The sequence below is a fragment of the Stegostoma tigrinum genome, chromosome 35, assembly GCF_030684315.1.
Source record: "Stegostoma tigrinum isolate sSteTig4 chromosome 35, sSteTig4.hap1, whole genome shotgun sequence".
Classification (NCBI taxonomy): domain Eukaryota; kingdom Metazoa; phylum Chordata; class Chondrichthyes; order Orectolobiformes; family Stegostomatidae; genus Stegostoma; species Stegostoma tigrinum.
Genome location: NC_081388.1, coordinates 22,726,898 through 22,742,156, shown reverse-complemented (window position 1 = coordinate 22,742,156; position 15,259 = coordinate 22,726,898). Strand labels below are relative to the sequence as shown.

Below are 15,259 nucleotides of genomic sequence, written 5' to 3'. Positions count from 1 at the left end.
CAATGCCCAGATTCAGCCTTATCCAACTTTTCTCTTTAAAAATTAACTGCTGACATTTCTTCTTCTTCCCTCTGCTTACACAGTGGATACTTTGTGTGGAGATACACAGAACATTTGCAAGTCAAAACTACAACATGTAGCTGCTACAGAAGTGTAAACATTTTCTGTTCATAATCTCACTCCAAGATTAAGGCTGCTGATGTCTGTCACAAGGCATACTCGGACACAATGTAGAAACAAAATCCCAACCAACCGCCAACTCATACTCTTGTCTCTTCCACTCAAGAAAATTCAAACAAACTGACAATCTCAGCAGAATGAATCTTCCGGGTCAATCCTGTTTTGACTCTGTTGCAGAGTGCTGGGGAATTTGATGCTGTGAGGACTGTTGTTGTTTTGAAGTGCATTTTTTGTGGCCTTACAATTGAACAATCATTAGAGAAACAGTGGTTTAGCTTCCAGAGTGATAGATTTGTACAAACTTCTCATCAGTCCAATCCGCCAAATGCTAACATTCCCAATACAATCACTGTGTAAAACTGTGAACAATGTAAGATGTTCACAGATGGTTCAGAATGCTAGCTGGAGACAAAAACAAACTGCAGATACTGGAATCCAAGGTAGACAGTCCTGAAGGAGGGTAATACCCGAAACGTTGACTTCCAGCATCCTGTTTGTCTAAGTCAGATGACTAGCAACTGGCAGATATAAAATATTTGGTAGAGATAAGTCAGAGGTGATAGAAGGAGATTTTTTTTTCTGAGTGAGGATCTAGGACGTACTGTGTGAAAGAGCAGTAGCAGCAGATTGAGGAGTAAGTTTCAAAAATAATCAAATACATACTAAAAACAAAATATTTGCAGGACAAAGTGGCAGTGATTCTAATTGGACAGCTCTCTCACAAGGCTAATAATCTGCACAGCCATTTTTCTGTGCTGCAAAATTCTATCAGGACCAATGAAATGACAAGAAGTCAGAAAATTCGACATTTGCATCAACTTAGTACATGACAATGGAGTTGATGTTTTATTCCGGATTTAAGAGCTTTCAGAAACCAACACCACAATCAGCCAATGGTCAGGGCCTCCAGCCACACTGCCACAACAGGTGTTAACAAAACTGAAAGAACAAAAACAGAATTATTGTGACAAAGGTAGGATGGTTTGTGGACAGGAAGTGCACATCCTGTGTAAGACTTTTAATATATTGGTCAAATAGATTGCTAACAACGTACGATACTAAAACACTTTCCAGAAATTAGTACTCTTTAGTATGGCAAGGTGCCTATGCGATCATTTTAACTCTTTACATCAGAAAACTATCATGCCCAAAGCCACACCAATAGCCATCATCTCCGTCCCTAATTTTCATGAAGCCAACCTCTGAACACTCCACTCAAAGCTCAGACTTACTAACATATTCAAAACACTAAAATGGAACTGGGTTGACAGGAGTGGATTGGTCGGGAGGAAGAGAGAAAGCTGTGCTAGGTCATTTCTCCAAACAGCAAGACAAAATAGTCAACTCAATCCAAAGCAACTTGGAGAACCCCAGAGAGATATTGTTGGAGACACTGAACTCAGCCACTGCCCTAATTATTCCAATTGAAGGAGATAGGGAGGCCTCAAATCACAAATGAAAATATGATCCCAACCATGAGAAAGCAGCCATTCAGCCTTCAAGCCTGTTCCAACATGCAGTAACATCATGGCTAATTTGATTAAGGCCTCAACTCCTCATATCTTCTGGTCTCCACAACTCCCTTGTTTATCAAGCTTTCTTAAGATAAATCTTTCATCCTAGAAATGAGCTCATTGAATTTTCTCTGAGCTGCTGCTAGTACAAGTATACTCTGCTTACGGAAAGGCACCAAAACAGTTTAATAACAGTAAGAGCACAGAGAAAAGGGTAAATATATACAAAGTACAGGGACTCAATTCAATAGGTTCATTTTTTTATTTGAAAACAATGAGGTTGTGCTGCAGACTAGGGTAAACTAGAAGATGAACACACAATCTCCTGCAAAGATGTGGAGCTCTGACTGTCGCTGGGTCTCACTCTCAGTCTAAACAATTTTTACTGCTGCTAATTCTTCTACATGGAGCATTTCACAAGTCAAGATAGCTCTTCAGTGCCTCACTCACACAAGTGCTAACTTCGTGAACAGCCCATTCCCACAGCAGAGCTCAGTATTGCTCTGATCCAGAAGCACAATCAGCAGTCACAACCATCAACTGATTCACCTCTTGAACCCAAAGTTATTCAGATCAACAGCAACGTTTCAACTCCACTCAACATTCAGCAAAGAGGATACAACGATGGTGAGTGCTATGAATCTGCCTGCTTTATTACCCAAGTTGGCTCGACCTTAAAACCTCTACCATTGAGGAAATCTTGTCTTTGCTTCTGAGACAACAGCGCACTCTTCCTAGGTATCTGAATTATTTCTCACTCAAAAATGCTCTATGCAGGAACATCATCAGAGCTGTGGTGAGCTGAGCTCATTCATGGTTAGTGTTTTTACCACAAATGCACGTTTTGTGCTGGGTGAAAAATATAGTACAACGTCAAGCATGGCTTTGAGCTTTTCATGTATATATCAGATGATATTTTGCCAAGAATTAGGGCAGTGTCCTCAGCTTTTGGCATCAACCTCCTCAATGATCCACTTGATGGCCTTTGTGCCTATCAAACAGGTCCACAAAGAGATCTGCTTCCCCTCTGCCCACTCAAGGCTTGGAAATCAAGACCTCAGGCTGCCATCTCCTTTCTGAAACCTCAAAATTGCACATCCTCCAGTTTTCAAATATCCAGTATTTCCTTATTGTCCTCACCATTCCAGCTTATGTCAACCTTGGTACTTTCAACACCCTTCCCAGCTTCTCAACTAATGGTATGCCCAGATGGTAATGTTGGAAGGACTCTTACAGCCTCTCCCTCAAGCAATGGTGCTTCATCCACTTTTCCCTTCAAATCGGAGTCAGCTGCAAGGTAATTCAATAAAACCAGGGATCAATGTTCAAATATTTTGGTTACAATAGCCATAAACTTGCCCAGTGTCACAACATAGGTACAGCAACCACTCTGAAGAACTATTTTTTCCCAGCTTTTTCTCAGCTTGTGCACCTTTGCTGGAAGATAGGTTCTTGGCTCATTGCAGTCTTTATATACCTCCCAAACCTGTGCCAGCCTCTCCAACTTCGAAGCCACCAGACATAGATATTCTCTTCCTTACTCTGTTTCTTGAAATCTCACAGCATGACACCTTTTACATGTCAGTTCCTCTTAAAAGTGCCGTACCCAGGCTTCCCATATTTTCCCAACTAGGTTTCAACAGATTTTTGTTTATTCTCTCTCTCTACAACAGTTTGTTACTTCCTCTGTGCAGATCTTTTTCATTCTCCTCCAAACCCACATTTCAAAACTAACATAAAATTACACAAATATTCCTCCCCCTAACTTCTGATTTTTGGACTAATCGTAACACATAGGGGCAGAAGGTGGCCATTCAGCCCATCGAGTTTGATCACCATGCAATAAGACCCTGGCTAATCTCACATTCCTCAACTCCAATTTCCTGCCTTTTCCCCTTCATCCTTGATTCCCTTACTGGTTACAAACCTGTGTGTCATAGCCTTGCCCATACTAAATAGCTCAGCCTCAACAGCCCTTTGTGAAAAAGAATTCCACAGATTCACTACCCGCAGAAAAGAATTTCCTCCTCATCTCACTCTTAAATGGTCAATCCCTAACTGAGATTATGAGCAGTGGTGAAAGAATCCCCCACAGCGGGGAAACAATGTCTCTGTATCTACTTTGTCAAGCCCCTTAATGATTTCTCTTTCAATAAGGTCTTCTCTCAATCTTCTGAACTTCAATAAACACAAGCCCAACTTATTCAACTTCTCCATAAAATAAAACCCATCATACCTGGAAATCCATCAAAAGGACGTTTTCTGGGCTGCCTCAAATGCCTGCATATTTGGCCTGAGTTAAGGGGGCCACTACTGTTCACAGTAGTCCAGCTGCGGATTGACTAGTGTTTTGTACAGTTTCAGCAGTTTGGGGGGAGGCAATGGCCTAGTGGTGTTATTGCTGAACTGTTAATCCAGAGAACCAGACAGCATTCTGGGGAGTGGGGTTCAAATCCCACCATGGCAGATAACAGAATTTGAATTCAATAAATATCTGGAATTAAGAATCTAATGATGACCGTGATTCCGTTGTCAATTGTTGTAAAAACCCATCTGTTCACTAATGTCCTTTATGGAAGAAAACTGTCCTTACTTGGTCTGGTCTACATGTTACTCCAGACCCACAGTAATGGGCTGCCCTTGGCGTAAAAAATTTGTGTCTTATATCTTTTTCCAGTCTCTCTCCTCTCACCTTCTAAACATGGCCCTGCCGTTTTGAAATTCCCCACCCTAGGGAAAAGACACCTACTATTAACCCTATGCACGCCCCTCATGATTTTATAAACTTCTGGGAGATCATTTCTTACCTCCGATACTCCAGTGTTTAAAGTCCCAAGCTACCCAGCCTTTCTTTATAATTCAAACCCTCCTTACCTGGTAACATCCTGGTCAATCTGTTCCAAACCATCTCCAGCTTAATAATAACCTTCCTTCAGCAGGGAGACCGAAACTGGACACAGTATTCCAGAAGAGGCCTCATCAATGTCCTGTAGAACCTCAACATGACTTCCCAACTCCTGTACTCAAAGGACTGAGCAATGAAGGAAGCGTGCTAAATGCCTTCTTAACCACCCTGTCTACATGTGACACAAACTTCAAAGAAATACACGCGTGAACACCTGAGGTCCATCTGTTCTCCAACACTATCCAAGGCTCTACCATTAACTGTATACTAATTTTGGTGTTGTCTGCAAACTTACGAACTATACCTTCTACAAACACATCCAAATCATTTATACAAATGACAAACAAAAGCAGGTCCAGAACATCCTTGTGGAACACCGCAGGTGATGGGCTTCCAGTCCGAAAGGCAACCATCAATCTGTGTCCTGCCATTAAGCCAGTTATGTATCCATGTGGCAAGCTCACCTTCAACCCCAAGTGATCTAAGTTTATTGATTAGTCTACCATGTGGAACCTTGTCGAAGGTTTTACTAAAGTCCAAGTAAACAACATCTTCCGCTCTGCCCTCAATCTTTTCGGTAACTTCCTCAAAATAACTCAGTCAAGTTTGTGTGATTCGACTTTCCTCACACAAAACCAGGGTGACTATTCCTAAGCAATTTCTGCCTTTCTAATGTTTATAAATCCTCCCTCTTAGCATAACCTCCAATTTACACACAATCAAAGTCAGATTTACAGGTTTATAGTTCCCCAGTTTCTCTTTACAACCCTTTCTTAAACAAAGGCACAACAATCGCCACCCTCAAGTCATCAGGCAACTCACCTGTAGTTACAGATGATCCAAATAGTTCTGCAAGGGGTCTCACAATTCCCTCCCTTACTTCCCACAGTGTTCTGCGATACATTGAATCACAACCTGGAGATTTATCTACCTTTACATTCTCTAAGACCTCGAGAACTTCTTTTTCTGTAATGTGAATGGTTTCCAAAATATCACTATTTATTTCCCTGATTTCTCTAGCCTCCATTTTTTTCTCCACATTAAAAACTGACATGAATTATTGACTTATATCTCACCCATCTCCTGGGATTTCACACAAAGATGACCTCTTTGATCTTTAAGGGGCCCTAACCACTCCCTAGTCACCGTCTTACTCTTACTGTCCGTGTAGAATCTCTTTGGATTAGACTTAACCTTATCTACCAAGGCTATCGCACATCCCCTCTTTTCTTCCCTGAATTTTTTTCTTAAGAATGCCCCTGCACTCTGTCTTGATTAAAAGTGTCATTTCACCCAGTTGTTGATATCTACAATAAGATGATCTTTTATTCTTGACTAGAAACTCTCAATATTTTCACAACCATTGTTCCTTAATGTTACCAGCCTTATCCTTCACTCTAACAAGAACATCATTACTCTGAACTCTCGTCATCACACTTTTGAAAGCCTCCCACTTGTCAGGCATCCTTTTACCAGCCAACAGTCTATTCCAAACTAACTTTTGAAAGTTCTTGTCTCATAACTTTAAAACTTGCCGTACTCCAATATAGAACTTTAACTTACATGGAAGTCTCATCCTTTTCCATAACTATTTTAAAACAAATGGAATTATGATCACTAGGCCAAAGTGTTCCCCTTTCACTTTGGTCACCTGCCCTGCCTTATCGACCAAAAGACAGTCATATTTTGCTCCTTCTCGAGGAGGAATATCCACATATTGATGAAGAAAATTTTCTTGAACACGTTTGACAAGTTCTTCACCATCCAAACCTTTAAAACTATCATGAAATAGTGGGAACTGCAGATGCTGGAGAATCTGAGATAACGAGGTGTAGAGCTGGATGAACACAGCAGGCCAAGCAGCAGAGGCGCAAGAAAGCTGACGTTTCAGGCCTAGACACTTTTTCAGAAATTTCTGAAGTCCAGACCCGAAAATGTCAGCTTTCCTGCTTGGCTTACCGCGTTCATCCAGCTCTGCACCTTGTTATGCCTTGAAAACTATCATGTTGTGACCAGGAGTGAATGCAGTAATTAGCTGGACTCTGACTACAGCAGAAGCAATTGGATCATATGACAGCCATGGCTTTCCGAGATCAACATCTCCCTTGTTTTGTTGCTTGCTGCTCTTCAATGACACGACTTGGGTAATTGTGAAGTCTTTCATTAACAGACTGCTTCTAGCTTCACCCTTGGCCTGTTCAACACTGCTCATCAAGTTTGCTGGGCTCCCATTGTTTGTTCCTATTGCTGTCATCATGCAGCTCGAGTGCTCACGTTCAACAGAGTCCTGACCCCACACTTTTGCCCTTTTCTAAGAAAGCACAGAGACCTCAAAAATTAGCACTGGACTAACAGCCTCCAAGCATTACTATTGGCCTGGCCAAGGCACTTCCCATCTGATACCTGACATGAGCTGCTACAACGGGATAAGCCAAGAAAATCTCAGCTGCAGCCTTATTGTTCTGTTGCCTCTGGGGCAGATGTCGAGCTTTTACTGAGAAGCTGAAATGAAACAGTCAGAAGTACAGACATTACCAAGATGATACAGAATTGAAGAGACAGCTGTCAGTAAGCAACACTAAGCTTGGAATTAAAGACAGTGGCGACAGGGAGGTGGGATGGGAGGCCACAGCGTCAAGCTGTTGGAATCAAATGAGTTGGAGTGAGAAACAACTTGATTTGAACACAACAGCAATGACAGCAGAATGGGGTGGTGGTATGTTGGGAAAATAAGCAGCGGAAAAGTTGAGAGAACACTTGATAAAGAAAGCAGTTCAAGTGGTGGTGAGGTTAGACATAGGAACTGGAAGAAGTGAGTCAATCAAATGATTCTTTTTAATACTAAGATAACTTCAGGATCAAAGTTTATTCATCAATATTTACTAATAATCACCATTGAAACAACCAAACATCCTGTTTCATTTTGTGCAAAATAACATGAGCTTTCTTCCCCATTAGCATGGAGAGTGGGGTCCAAAAGTAAAATAATCCATCAGTCCAGGGCCAAAGCAACAACAATTCCTCAAAGGCCACCCCAGCTGACATATTATGAAACAAAACAAACAGACTGTCAGAGGGGGGGAGAGAGAGATAATGGGAACTGCAGATGCTGGAAAATTCCAAGGCAATAAAATGTGAGGCTGGATGAACACAGCAGGCCAAGCAGCATCCCAGGAGCACAAAAGCTATCAGAGGGGGATGTGCAACAAACAGGTAATAGTAGTTCCATACCAAGACAGTAAGGGCAATGTATGGAAATAAGTTCATCAAACAGGGCAAATTGATACAGAGACAAAGTGTGGGGCTGGATGAGCACAGCAGGCCAAGCAGCATCTCAGGAGCACAAAAGCTGACGTTTCGGGCCTAGACCCCAGGTTGGCTGGCTGACGGAGTTTGAGAATAGTTTCTTACTAACCCATGTTCAATGTGGACTATGGGGCATGTTAATTGATTAAGAGCAGAGCCATTGCTCATGGTGGACCATAAGGTTGCACTGAACAGAGACTGTAGTTGACAGCGAATCACAGCTGACTGGCTTGACTATGCTAGAAATGGAACTGATTGAGACTTAATTCAGAGACATTGGACGAAAGCAGTGAGGAAGAGATTTCTGACTGCAGGAGATCAAAGGCAGGTGCGTCAGTTGTACCTAACAACACATTTAGCGCTTGCTCCAAGAGGAGAAAAGCAGATAGGTTTCTTTTAAAAAAGGTTGTGAAACTTGGAGGTGTTGATATTCACATAAATTTGGGGTTATTCATACGAACACAAACTTAGCGTGCAGATACAGCAAGCAGTCAGGAAAATAAGTGGCAATTTGGCCTTTACCCTAGGGGGACTGGGACACAAAGAAATAAGACTTGCTACAATAGCATAGGGCTCTGATGTAATCTTACCTAAAATACAATTTCGATTTCCATATTCAAAAAAGGATAGACGTACATTGGAAATTTACACAAATGTTTCAGTCAATTGGTCTCTGGATTGACAGCGCTGTCCTACTGTGAAAGGCACAGTAAAATGGGTCTGTATTCTCTCCAGTTGAAGAACAAGAGGCAATTTCATTCAAACATTCAAGATATGAAGGGGCTTCACAGGGCTGACAGACAGAGGTCATTTCCCATGGCTGAAGAACTTGGAATTTAGAATAAGGAGGTGCAACAAGATAAGCAACCTACCCTTTCAGAACTGAGATAATTAAAAATTTTCTCATTCAAAGGGGATGAATATTTGAAATTCTTTACCCCAGAGGACTGTGGATACATCATATTTAAATATGTTTAAGGCTGAGTTGGAGATTTTCGATCTCTGAGCCAATTAGGGATAGCATATGACTGGATATGTTCAGTGAAGCATGAAATCACCCACAGTCATAGTGCATGGTGAAGCAAGCTTTTCAGACTGAATAACCTACTCAAGCTCATAATTCTTAAGTTCTTAGAAACTGATCCAGCAAAACAATGACTGAAAGGCTGCTATTGGATTGGAGGTCATTAAGTACAAGTCTTCAACCACTGCATCGATTCTGCTCACAAGCTGATTCCTGACTGTCCTCTTCTTACGTAAATCAATAGTTTATATTTTTTTAAAAATCTTTCAGGCACACATCCAAATCACTTTCTCTGGCTCAATCTCACTGTGCTATGAAACTAACTCTAATATCACAAGACAATAAAATGTCAAACTGGCCAGGGAGCAGCCGAGCGGTTCAATGCACTGTTGACCAAATGGATACGCACTCACATTCCAATCCCATCCACGCTAAGGGTTCTGGTGTTTGGGGATTGGGAGGATGCGGGAGGCAGGATACAGCAGGAGAGAATGAAGGGGAAATTACTCCAAAATCCCAACAGCTGGCTGCAAACACTGAATCCAAGAATCCTCTAAGTATCTATAGCAAACTGGAGCAGAAATAAAAACCTTGTATGCCTACAGCAGTTTGGATACACTAAAGACTTTCACAGTTTGTAAAGTGGTGCTTTGTAAAGAAACGAGGCAGCCAAAAATTAAATAAAAACAGCAGCATCAGGCTTTGATGCTGCTGGATGACGGAGGACTGTTTGCTCAAACTCAAGGAAAAGCAAACGCCCCCTCTCTTTTCTCAATAGCGTTTTGGAGATGTTTTGCATCCATTCCAACAAGGGGCCACTGCAGCACTCCCCAACACAGCACTGGGAGTGTTCAGCACCAATTATCCTCCACACATTCCTGGAGTGCCATTCAAATAAGGACAAGCTAAGAATGCCACCATAGAAACAGGTCCAGAAAAACAAAGTACTAAAAGAATACATTAAAAACAAGAAATAAGGCAAACTTCTCAGCATGACAAATGTGTACTGGGACCACCTTCCCCTCCAAATGACAGAGGAGATATTTCTTTTTTTACAACAACAACATCTTTAAAAGTCCATATATAGGATGTGTAAATTAAGATACTATGCCCATCCCTAATTGCCCTGGAGGTGATGGTGGTGAGCTGCCTTCTTGAACAGCTGTAGCTCATGAAAACACGGTGAAGGAGGGAGTTTCAAGATTTTTGAGCCAATGGTATAGAACAGAGGTACAGTTCCACATCAGAATACTGCATGGATTAGAGAGGAATTTGTAGGTGATGGTGTTCACATGTATATGTTCCCCTTGTCTTTCAAGGTGGAAAATGTCAGGAGGTTGAAAAGTACTGTCAAAGGAGCCTTGGTGAATTTCTGCAGCGCCATTTGTAGATGGCACACTCTGCTGCTGAGATTTGGTGTAGCTGGAGTACATGTTTATGTATGGGGTGCCAATCAAATTGTCCTGAATGGTGTGGAGCTTCTTGTGGTTGTTGTCAAAGCTACACCATTCAGGCAAGTGGGTGGTCTTCCAATATACTCCTGGCTTGCAAATTCAGAGCATAGAAATAAAAAAAACAGAAAATTCTATAAGTAAATTTGCACGTCCAGTAGCATCTTTGGAGAGAAGGGTGGGGGGGGGGGGGAATAGAATATCAGATTAGCTGTAATTAATTAAAAGGCAGGGCTCACTTGATGAGCTAAATGGCCTACTTCTGCTCTGTTTCTCTTGTGAGCTGTTCATAAGATGAGATGTTTGGTAAACACACTTTCTTCTTCCTGCACCTCACCAATCTGCTGTGAAAAATCTATCCAAAAACATCACACAGGAAGAGTAAACACAGCTGAAGCAATTTAAATAATTGAGTAAAAATGACTCAACTTTAAATAACAAAAGCAAATCTTTAAAGTATGTGACAGAGAACAAAACATCGAGTTAATGGGAACTGCAGATGCTGGAGAATCCAAGATAACAAGGTGTAGAGCTGGAGGAACACAGCAGGCCAAGCAGCATCAAAGGAGCAGGAAGGCTGATGTTTCAGGCCGAGACCCTTCTTCAGAACCAGAGTTTGCTACAGACCAAGTATTCGATTCCAAAGAAGCTAAATGGAAAAGAGCTGCAATCACAACAGACGTACCCAAAACATGAGCATTCACACTCTCTAAGCCATAAGCTCTATATTTGGAAACTTTTTACATTCTGGAGTTATTGCAGAAGCTTAAGCTTGTTGAAAAGATAAGGACTGCACAGGCAAAATTAACTTGGAGAACTGAAGGAACAGGACAGGACAGCTCAGCATTAAATCCAGTTAAAAGTTAAACTATGGCAACAAATCTGGAGTGGTCGAAATGCATGAGTAGAATAGCTTGATGAATGAGTTATAAATGTTTTAATCTACATCCTGCATGTCAAGTCATGGAACATGTTTGAGAAGAGGAGACAGTTTTTGCACCTGGCAACAAAACGATCACTGGCACCGGTTTTGCAAGTAGCAACTCGAATCTACATGAACATCTGTGACCTGGTCTTATGTTTAGTATTTTTAGAATGGCTTCATGTTGACAAAGTTTAAAAAAAACACTTGACAGCACAATGCTCAGGACCATTTGCAAACTGCTCAGACATTGAAGCAATCTGTGTCCATATACAGCAAGAGCTGGACAATAGTCAGCCTTGTACTGTTAAGTGCAAAGTATTATTCACCTCATACAAGTGCCAAGAACATAGAACAATACAGCGCAGAACAGGGCCTTCAGCCCTCGATGTTGCGCCGACCTGTGAACTAATCTAAGCCCATCCCCCTACACTATCCCATCATTATCCATATGCTTATCCAAGGACTGTTTAAATGCCCCTAATGTGGCTGAGTTAACTACATTGGCAGGCAGGGCGTTCCACACCCTTACCACTCTGAGTAAAGAACCTGCCTCTGACATCTATCTTAAATCTATCACCCCTCAATTTGTAGCTATGCCCCCTTGTACAAGCTGAAGTCATCATCCTCAGAAAAAGACTCTCACTGTCCACCCTATCTAATCCTCTGATCATCTTGTCTGTCTCTATTAAATCCCCTCTTAGCCTCCTTCTCTCCAATGAGAACAGACCCAAGTCCCTCAGCCTTTCTTCACAAGGCCTGCGCTCCAGACCAAGCAACATCCTGGTAAATCTCCTCTGCACCTTTTCCAATGCTTCCACATCCTTCCTGTAATGGGGCGACCAGAACTGTACGCAATATTCCAAATGAGGCCGCACTGGCGTTTTGTACAGTTGCAGCATGACATCACGGCTCCGGAATTCAATCCCTCTACCAACAAAACCTAACACACCGTAATAATAAAATGTGAGGCTGGATGAACACAGCAGGCCAAGCAGCATCTCAGGAGCACAAAAGCTGACGTTTCGGGCCTAGACCCTTCATCAGAGAGGGGGATGGGGGGAGGGAACTGGAATAAATAGGGAGAGAGGGGGAGGCGGACCGAAGATGGAGAGTAAAGAAGATAGGTGGAGAGGGTGTAGGTGGGGAGGTAGGGAGGGGATAGGTCAGTCCAGGGAAGACGGACAGGTCAAGGAGGTGGGATGAGGTTAGTAGGTAGCTGGGGGTGCGGCTTGGGGTGGGAGGAAGGGATGGGTGAGAGGAAGAGCCGGTTCGGGAGGCAGAGACAGGTTGGACTGGTTTTGGGATGCAGTGGGTGGGGGGGAAGAGCTGGGCTGGTTGTGTGGTGCAGTGGGGGGAGGGGATGAACTGCACCTATCTTCTTTACTCTCCATCTTCGGTCCGCCTCCCCCTCTCTCCCTATTTATTCCAGTTCCCTCTCCCCATCCCCCTCTCTGATGAAGGGTCTAGGCCCGAAACGTCAGCTTTTGTGCTCCTGAGATCCTGCTTGGCCTGCTGTGTTCATCCAGCCTCACATTTTATTATCTTGGAATCTCCAGCATCTGCAGTTCCCATTATCTCTAACACACCGTAAGCCTTCTTAGCAGCACTATTAACCTGGGTGGCAACTTTCAGGGATCTATGTACATGGACACCAAGATCCTTCTGCACATCCACACTACCAAGAATCTTTCCATTGCCCCGGTATTCTGCCTTCCCATTGTTCTTCCCAAAGTGAATCTCCTCACATTTATCCTCACATTATATCAAACTCCATTTGCCACCTTTTGAGAAATAATCATCTCCAACAAGATTGAATCTAAACATCTGCCCTTGATATTCAATGACATTTCCATCACTGAATCCCATCCTCGGAATTACCATTGATGAGAAACTGAGCTGGACTAGCTATAAACATGCTGTGGCTACAAAAATAGGTCAGAGGCAAGGAATCCTGCAGCGAGTAACTCACCTCCTGACTCCCCACAGTGATGATTACCATCTTCAAGACACAAGTCTGGAGTGTGATGGAATCCTGCCCATTTGCCTGGATGGGGGCTGCTCTGTCAACATTCAAGAAGCTCAGCACCATTCACGACCACACATCCCACTGGATCAGCAACCCGTACACCACCTTCAACATCCAGACACTTAACCATCGATGCTCAGTAGCTGCAATGTGTAATATCAATGGTGGCACTTTAGAAATTCACTGAAACTTCTGACACAACACCTGCCAAACCAATGACCACATCCATCCACACGATCAAGGACAGCAGATATATAAGAACACTGTTTGCAAATTCAAGCCATGTATCATCCTGACTTGGAAATACAATCGCAGTTCCTTAAGTATCACCAGATCAAAACCTTGGAACACCATTCCAAATGGCATGGTGGGTGTCCCAAATGAACTGCAGTGGTTTAAGGCAGTAACTCACCACCATCTTCTCCACAGCAATTAGAGGAAGCCAGCATTGGAATGAATATTAAAAATCCTTCCCCTCATTAAGAATAATGCAGGATAATAATAAGGGCTTGCACAGAAGTTAGTCATAAGTCTGACAGGCTGGATGATATACATTTGATGAATAGTACAGATTACAACAGTAACAGAAGTAAAGCATCTTTGGCTTGAGTGAAAGACTTGATGAAACAGAGGTAAAGCCAACCTTACAGTGTTGAAAATCCATCTCTGCCCATGTACAAGCAGAAACAAAAACTAGAAACAAACAACTACTTGTTTATTGAAACTAACACACTATAAACAGAGTGGCAATCTCCAGGCAGCAATGGTATGAGGAGAAAAATGCAAACTGTCTAACTTCAGCTTGGCTTATAGTTTCTCAAATAAGAGTTGTTTTAGCTCAGTTTGCCTGAAGGTTGGTTTACAGTGCTGAATGATGCTAATAGTGTGGATTCAACTCTCACAGAGGCTGGAATTACTATGAAGGACTCTCCTTCTCAACTTCTCCCTCACCTGAAGACTGGTGACTTTCAGATTCAACCACCCACTACCCATTTCTCTCTGGTGAGATAGCAGCCCGTGGCCCATTAAGACTATGGCAACTTTACAATGAATGACACAGCACAAAGCTATCACTGAGACATTAACAACTTTAAAGGTACCTGAAATGTAACAAAACAGTCCAAGGGCATTAGCAAAGAAAATCCCACAATGAATCATGAAATAGGAGGTCAGTGAACCTAAAGCTTGTTCAAAGAGGTGCCTTTTCAAAAGATTTTTCAGGACAGAGAGATGGAGGTGTTTAGCAAGGAAGTTCTAGAGTTTTGGGTACAGACACCTGAAGACAGCAACAAATGTTAGTGATTGAATGATGAAAATAGGGGATTGCTCAAGAACCACAGTAAGTGTGACTATGATCATTTTTAAAAAGGGATTATTTCATTGGAGTGATCTTCAGGATAAACTGAGCAACGTTGCTTTTTCATTATTAAACCACCACAGTTTCTGGCAAAAACAATGGAAATCAACCTGAAGTATTAAAACTGCAAGTCTGCCTCATTCTAACTGAAGGGCAGAAATGCAGACAAACTTACAATAAGTTGGTGAGAATCTCAATTCTGCTATTAGGCAATATATGTCCTGATATTATCTCCTGACATATGTACACACATCAATATATCAAATCAGCTTTCACACAACATCACACACAAGTATTTGCTCGCTTGTAACCTTACAACCTTCTGTACTAAGGACACGCATATTATATCTCTCCGTTTCCAAACATGCAATTACAAAATTTTGAAGCATCAATTAACAAGGATAAGTTCCACTTCCATTTAACACTGGGTCAAGAATGATTCCTTTCTTGCAGCTACTAAAGAAGTAGACACAACACTATCTTGCTTCCGCTCTGGACACAACCACAGCCTCTCGGTTCCCGATCCTTGAAATCTAAAGTTTTCCACATGAAACTATCATTTCTGTCCTAA

The 15,259-nt window shown here is 42.2% G+C and overlaps 1 protein-coding gene across 5 annotated transcripts in view; it reads right to left on the bottom strand.

The window, feature by feature from the left end:
• LOC125447422 (non-receptor tyrosine-protein kinase TYK2) overlaps nucleotides 1–15,259 on the bottom strand; it is a 95,358-nt gene that overhangs the window by 79,047 nt on the left and 1,052 nt on the right. The window contains exon 2 of one of the 5 annotated variants that reach the window (XM_059639816.1): nucleotides 13,275–13,474. The exons of the other annotated variants lie outside the window; for them this stretch is intronic. The gene's annotated coding sequence lies outside the window, so the exon portion shown is untranslated. The remainder of the gene's footprint in view (nucleotides 1–13,274; nucleotides 13,475–15,259) is intronic. 5 annotated transcript variants of the gene reach the window in all.